This window comes from Notamacropus eugenii, chromosome 3 (assembly GCF_028372415.1).
Source record: "Notamacropus eugenii isolate mMacEug1 chromosome 3, mMacEug1.pri_v2, whole genome shotgun sequence".
Lineage (NCBI taxonomy): Eukaryota > Metazoa > Chordata > Mammalia > Diprotodontia > Macropodidae > Notamacropus > Notamacropus eugenii.
In genome coordinates this window covers 222151513-222158826 of record NC_092874.1, presented here as the reverse complement: position 1 = coordinate 222158826, position 7314 = coordinate 222151513, and positions in this window count along the sequence as shown.

The following is a 7314-nucleotide window of genomic DNA, read 5'->3' as shown; positions in this document are numbered from 1 at the left end:
AGCCAATGAGGAGAAGAATACCTTTAAAAGCAGAATTGACCAAAGGGAAAAGGCAGTCCAAAAGCTCACTGAAGAAAATAATTCCTTAAAAATTAGAATGGAGCAAGTATAAGTCAATGACTTTATGAGAAATCAAGAAATAATAAAACAAAACCAAAAGTATGAAAAAAATAGAAGACAATGTGAAATATCTCACTGGAAAAACAATGGATCTGGAAAAAAGGTCCAGGAGAGACAATTTTAAAATTATTGGACTACATGAAAGTCATGATAAAAAAAAAAAGAACCTAGACATCATCTTTCAAGAAATTATCAAGGAAAACTGCTCTGATATTCTAGAACCAGAGGATAAAATAGAAATGGAAAGAATCCAATGAGTACTTCCTGAAAAGAATCCTAAAATGAAAATTATGAGGAATATTGTAGCCAAATTCCAGAATTCCCAGGTCAAGAAGAAAACATTGCAAGCAGTGAGAAAGAAACAATTCAAGTATCATGGAACTACAGTCAGGATAACACATAAAATTTAGCAGCTTCTACATTAAAGAATCAGGAGGGCTTAGGATATGAAATTCCAGAGGGCAAAGGAACTGGTATTACAATGAAGAATCACTTACCCAGCAAAACTGAGTATTTTCTTCAGGGGGGACATTCAATGAGATAGAGAACTTTTAAGCATTGTTGATGCAAAGACCAGAGTTGAATAGAAAATCTGACTTTCAAATACAAGACTCAAGAGAAAAATAGAAAGGTAAATAGGAAAGGGAAATTATAAGGGACTTAATAAGGTTAAATTGTTTACATTCTTACATGGGAAGATGATATTTGTAACTCATAAGCTCTTTCCCAATATTAGAGTAGTTAGAAGGAGTATATATATATATATATATATGTATATATATATATATATATGTATATATATATATACATATATATATGTATATATATACATATATATATATATATATATATATATATATATATATATATATATATATATATATATATATATACAGAGAGAGAGAGGGCACAGATATGAGTTGAATATAAAAGGATGATATATAAAAAATAAAATTAAGGGGTGAGAGAGGAACATACTGAGAGAAAGAAAAAGGGAAAGATAGAATAGGGTAAATTATCTCACATAAAAGAGGCAAGAAAAAGCTTTTATAGTGGAGGCTACAAGGGGAGAAGTGAGGAGGAGTGAGTGAACCTTACTCTCATCAGAACTGACTTAAAGAGAGAATAACATACACACTCAATAGGGTATAGAAATCCATCTTACCCTATGGGAAAGTAGGAGGGGAAGAGGACAAAAGAAGGGGTGTGTGTGTGATAAAAAGGAGGGCAGATGGTGTAGTCAGAAGTAAAATGCTTTTGAAGAGGGACAGGAAAAAAGGAGAGAGAATAGAATAAACAGGCAGGGGGGATAGGATGGAGGGAAATACAGTTAGCAATAGTAAAAATAGAAAAAAATTTGAAGCAAGTTTCTCTAATAAAGGTCTTATTTTTTGAATATTTAGAGAACTGAGTCAAATTTCTAAAAATAAGAGCCATTCTCCAGTTGGCAAATGATCAAAAGATACGGTCAGTTTTCAGATGAAGTAATCAAAGCTCTCTCTAGCCATATGAAAAAAAAAATACTCTAACTCACTATTGATTGGAGAAATTCGAATTTTAAAAATTCTGAGGTACTACCCCATACCTATTAGACTGGCTAATAGGATAACAAAGGTGAATGACAAATGTTGGCGGGAATGTGGGAAAAATGAGGCATTAATATATTGTTGGTGGAGTTGTGAACTGATTCAATCATTCCGTAGAGCAATTTGGAACTATGCCCAAAGAGCTATAAAACCATGCATATCCTCTGACCTAGCAATACCACCACTAGTTCTATATCCCAAAAGAGATAAAAAACAAAAGGGAAAAGGACCCTATATGTTGACAAATATTTATAGCAGCTCTTTTCTGGGGGCAAAGAATTAGAAATTGAGGGTATACCCATCCATTGAGTCATGGCTGAACAAGTTGCGGAATGTGATTATGATGGAATACTACTGTACTATAAGAAATGATGAGCAGGATGCTCTCAGAAAAACCTGGAAAGACTTGTATGGGCTGATACAAAGTGAAATATACTGTATACAAAGTAATAACAATATTGTAAGGTGATCAGCTGTGAATGAGTTGGCTATTCTCAGGAATACAATGATCCAAGACAACCTGAAAGACATAGGATGAAAAATGCTATCCATCCCCAGAGAAAGAACTGATGGTGTCTGAATACAAATTGAAGAATACTTTTTTTTAAACTTTATTTTTCTTGGTTTTTTTTGTCTATGTTTTCTTTTACAACATGATTATTATGGATATGTTTTGAATGACTACATATGTATAACCTATATTGAATTGCTTGTCTTCCCAATGAGGAGGAGTAGAGAAGGAGGGAGGGAGAGAATCTGAAACTCAAAGTTTTAAAAATGAATGTTTAAAATTGTTTTTGCATGTAACTGGGGGAAAATAAAATACTAAAAAAAACCTCAAAATATCAGTCAAAGAATATAAAGAAACAATTCTCAAAAGAATATTTACAAATAATTAAAACCATATCAAAGAATGTTCCAAGTTGATAATAAAGAGAAATGCAAATCAAAACAACCCTAAATTTCACTTCACACTCTACAAATTGGTGAAGATGACAAAAACCAGGAATGGTCAATGTTGTGGAAAAACAGGCATAGTAATGCTTGGTTGGTGGAACTGCAAATAAGTATAACCATTCCAGAAAACAATTTGGAACTATGTGAATAGTGAATAAAATGCCTATATCCTTTGACTCAAAGATTCCACTGCTAAACATATACTCCAAGGAAGTTATTGATAAAGATAAAGGTCCTACATACACCAAAATATTTATAGTAGCACTTTTTGTGGTAGCAAAGAACTGGAAATGAAGTAGCTAGCCATCATCAGGGTAATAACTAAACAAATTATGGTGAATAAATGAAATGGGGTATTACTGTGTTTTAAGAAACAATGAATACAGAGAAACATGGAATCATTTATATGAACTGATGCAAAGTGAAGTAGAGCCAAGAAAACAACATATACAATGACTATAATGATGTAAATGTAAAGGTCACCACAAAGTAACTGAAAATGAATGTTACTAAATTAGAAAGAAGAGATTTGAAAAGGTTCCAAAGTAGAGAGATGATAAGACATTTCTCTAAACTCCTCTGCAGAAGTGGGGAGGGAGAAAAGGCATGTCCTTAAGTGTGGAACAATGTTTATGTTGTCAGACTTGAGGAGACATTAATTAGTTTTGCTGATCTTTTCCTCTTCTTTTTCTTTTAAAAAATTCTGTTATATGAGATGACTGAGAAGAATGCAGGAAGAAATTTAGGCTATATAAAAACAAAAGACATCAACAAAATTATATATTTTTAAAAAATGACCTGGAAAACAGAATGAGAAGAGATAATTTGAGATCAGTTAGAGTCCCTGAAAACCATGACCAAATAAAAAACCTGGACATCATGTCTTCCACCATTAGACAGGGGCAGCTAGGTGGTGCAGTAGATAGAGCACAAGTGCAGGAGTCAGGAGGACCTGAGTTCATATCTCACTTCAGACACTTGACTAGCTGTGTGACCTTGGCTCAAGTCACTTAACCCCAATTGCCTCATTCTGGGTCATCTTCAGTCATCCTGATGAATATCTGGTCACTGGATTCAGATGGCTCTGGAGGAGAACGGAGGCTGGTGACCTGCATAGCCCTCCCTCACCCAAAACAAAGTCAAGTGCAAGTCATGTCATCATTTCTCTGATGGCATGGTCTTCTTTGGCAACAAAGGACTAACACATAGTTCCACCATTAGAAGTCAAGGACTTTCTTTTTTTCTTTTATTTATATCCCCCATGTTTAGTACATGTTAGCACAATATGAGTAGAGTGCAAACACTTAATAAATGCTTAGTGTTAACTATTAAAACCAGGAAGCAAAGTGAAAATAAAAGAATATGCTGGTCATATCCTGAGAGATACTCCAAATTGAAAAGGCTTACAAATGTCATAGTCAAAATCCAGAGTTTTCAGGTAGAAGAAAAGATATCATAAACATCCAGAAAGAAAAGGTTCAGCTACACATAGTGAAAATCAGTAAATAAGTATTTATCTGATATGTGCTGGAAATTGTACAAAAAGAAGAAAGGAAGGAAGGAAGGAAGGAAGGAAGGAAGGAAGGAAGGAAGGAAGGAAGGAAGGAAGGAAGGAAGGAAGAAAGGAAGGAAGGAAGGAAGGAGAAAAGAAAGGTCATTTTTCTTCAGGAGCTTCTACTCTAATAGAGTGAATAACAAATACATATAGACTAAATGCAAGTTAGTTAAGTATGACAGTTAAATAGAAGGTGGATCATTAGTAGATGGGGAAATTAGAAAAGGCTTCATATACAAGGTCCTGCTTGAGTTATGTCCGAAAGAAATATCAAATTCTATGAAATGGAGATCAAGTTGGAGTGGAAAATGGATCTTTAACAGAGCAGAACTCTTTTGAACATTCGTTAGAGAAAGACTAGAACTGAGAAGGACCTAAGAATCAACTATATTGAGCAATATAAAGGGGATGGAATAATGACTGAGTGCCTGCGGTTGGTTGTGGTCCTTTATTCTCAAATAGGACCAAAATGGCATCACTATGTTGGGATCAAGTTATGGTGTGTCTGAGTGGGGCTGATCAGACCAATATGAGATCCCATGGCTCTATCACAGGTCAGGCACAAATAGTTCACATGAACATTTGCAGTGGAGATGCCTAAATTTGTGCATCTCATATTTCATTTGGGCTGACACAATTCTTCTTTGCTCATAAAACACAGTCTTCTTTGATGTGGGCATGTCATTCTGGGCCTCCTTTGCCATTGTCTTCCCTGTCTCAAAATTGATTCCAAAGTTCTTCCGAGAGACCTTGAAAGTGTCCTTATATCACTTCTAACCTCCATGTGAGCACTTGCCTTGTGTGAGTTCTCCATAAAATAGTCTTTTAGGAAAAAAACATTTTTGGTATTTGAACAATTCAGCCCATTCAAGCTGCATTTTCTGTAGTAAAATTTGAACGCTTGGCAGTTCAGCTCCAGAAAGGACCTCAGTACCTTATCTTGCCAAGTGATCTTCAGAATTTTTCTAAGAAAATTCAAATGGAAGTGTTTCAGTTTCCTGGCATGGTTCTGGTATAGTGACCAGACTTCATAGGCATATAACAACAAGATCCTCACGATGGCTCAGTAGCCCTTTAATTTGGTAAGTAAGATAATACCTCTTTTCTCCCATATTTTCCTCTGGAGCCTCCCAAATAATGAACTAACTCTGGCAATGCATGCAACAACCTCATCATCTATATGTACATCCCTGGAATGTACACTGACAATGGAAGTGAACTTATCTACAGCATTCAAAATTTCTCCCATTGTTGTAATCAATGGTTCAACATATGGACGGTATGGTGAAGGCTGGTGAAAAATCTGTGTTTTCTTGGTGTTAATTGTTAGGCCAAAATTAGCACAAGCAGCAGAGAATCAATCCATATTTTGCTGCATTTCATCCTCAGAGGCTACACTGAGTGCACAATCATCTGCAAACAAAAAATCATGCAACAACTCTCCCTCCTCTTTAGTCTTGACTTGCAGTTTTTTCAAGTTAAGCAGTTTACCTTCAGTGTGGCAGCTGACCTTGACGATGCTTTCGTCCTTGTTGAAGGGGTCCAACAGCATCACAGAAAACATCATTCTAAAAAGCATGAAGGCAAGCACACAGCCCTGATTCACTCCACTGGTGACTGGAAAAGCATAAGAATATTCCTCATTATCCAGAACCTGGGAAAACATGTTATCATAAAACTGACGTACAATACTAATGTACTTCTGTAGGCAGCTGAGTACTTATATTCTAACAGGAAAGGAAGAGACAATTATCTCTTCCTAGTCTCACTGTCTTCAAGTATGACAGAGAGAGTAAAGAAAAACAAACTCAGGGCCTAGATGTAATTTTGTTCTGTTTTGTTGGTTTGAAAAGAGAGATGAAAAAAGAAAAGAAAAGAAAAGGAATGCATTAGAAGAAAAATGAAGAAGATGATGGAGTAACTGTCTCTCATAATTGGAATAGAATAGAAGAGTATAGAAATATACACAATGAATTTAGTAAAGAATGATATTAATCAACAGAGAAGTATGTGAAGTCAGGGAAAGAAAAGACAGGAGTCTAAAAGGAAAGGTAAATTTGGGTAAAGAATAGTCACAAAGAAAACAAACCAGCTCAGGATGGCTGACCATAACGGAGAAATTAAAAGAAGTAAAAGAAAGTGTGAGAATGAGCCATTTGGTTTTGTCTAGGGCAAAGAGAGGAAAACTAAAGAGGTAGGATTAGATAATTCAAATTATAGATTACTACTGCTGATTCCATTTTCTTTCTTTCATCAGCTTCTTTTTATTTGCAAAGAGGAGGCAAAGAAAGAGAAAACTATAATAGGATACTATAGACCATATATTTTATTAAACCAAAATTAATAAATGAAACCATGAACAAGAGGAAGATTAAAATAACTCATAAAATGGAGAATAGTAGAATGTACTAAAAAGCAGAATCTAGCAATATATTGTTTATAAGAAATACATTTGAAATATAAAGATTCAGACAGTTAAAATGAGGGGCTGGGACAGGATTTATTATGCCTCAGGTGAATTAAAAAGAAAAGCAGAGGTAGCAATTATGATCTGTGAAAAGGCAATGATAAAAATATACATGGTAAAAACAGTTAAGCCAGGAAACTATGCTTAAAGGCTTAAGGCATCATGGATGATGAAATAATATCAACACTTAGTACATATGCACCAAATGACATTTTATCTAAATACTTAAAGGAAAAGCTAATTAAACTACAGGGAGAAATAGACCACAGAACTATGAGTTCCTCTTTTCAAACATAATTCAATCTTTAAAAAAATAAACAAAAAGAAGCTAAAGGTCTCAATAGCATTTTAGAAAAATTAGATATAATCAATTTCTGGCAGTTACTTAATGGAAATTGAAAAGAGCATATATATGAGCTTTGCTTGGCATCTGAACAAAAAAGACAAAAAAAGTGTCAAATATACTACCCAGGCAGCAACACTCTCCAGTATGGTCTGTACCAGATTAAAATATAATTAGGAAATGCTTAGAAAAATAAATAAAAATACAATAGAACATAGATAATGTTAATGTATTATTTTCTAAGTCAATATACAGTGGCAGGCAGGGTGAGGTGAGGTTTAACAAG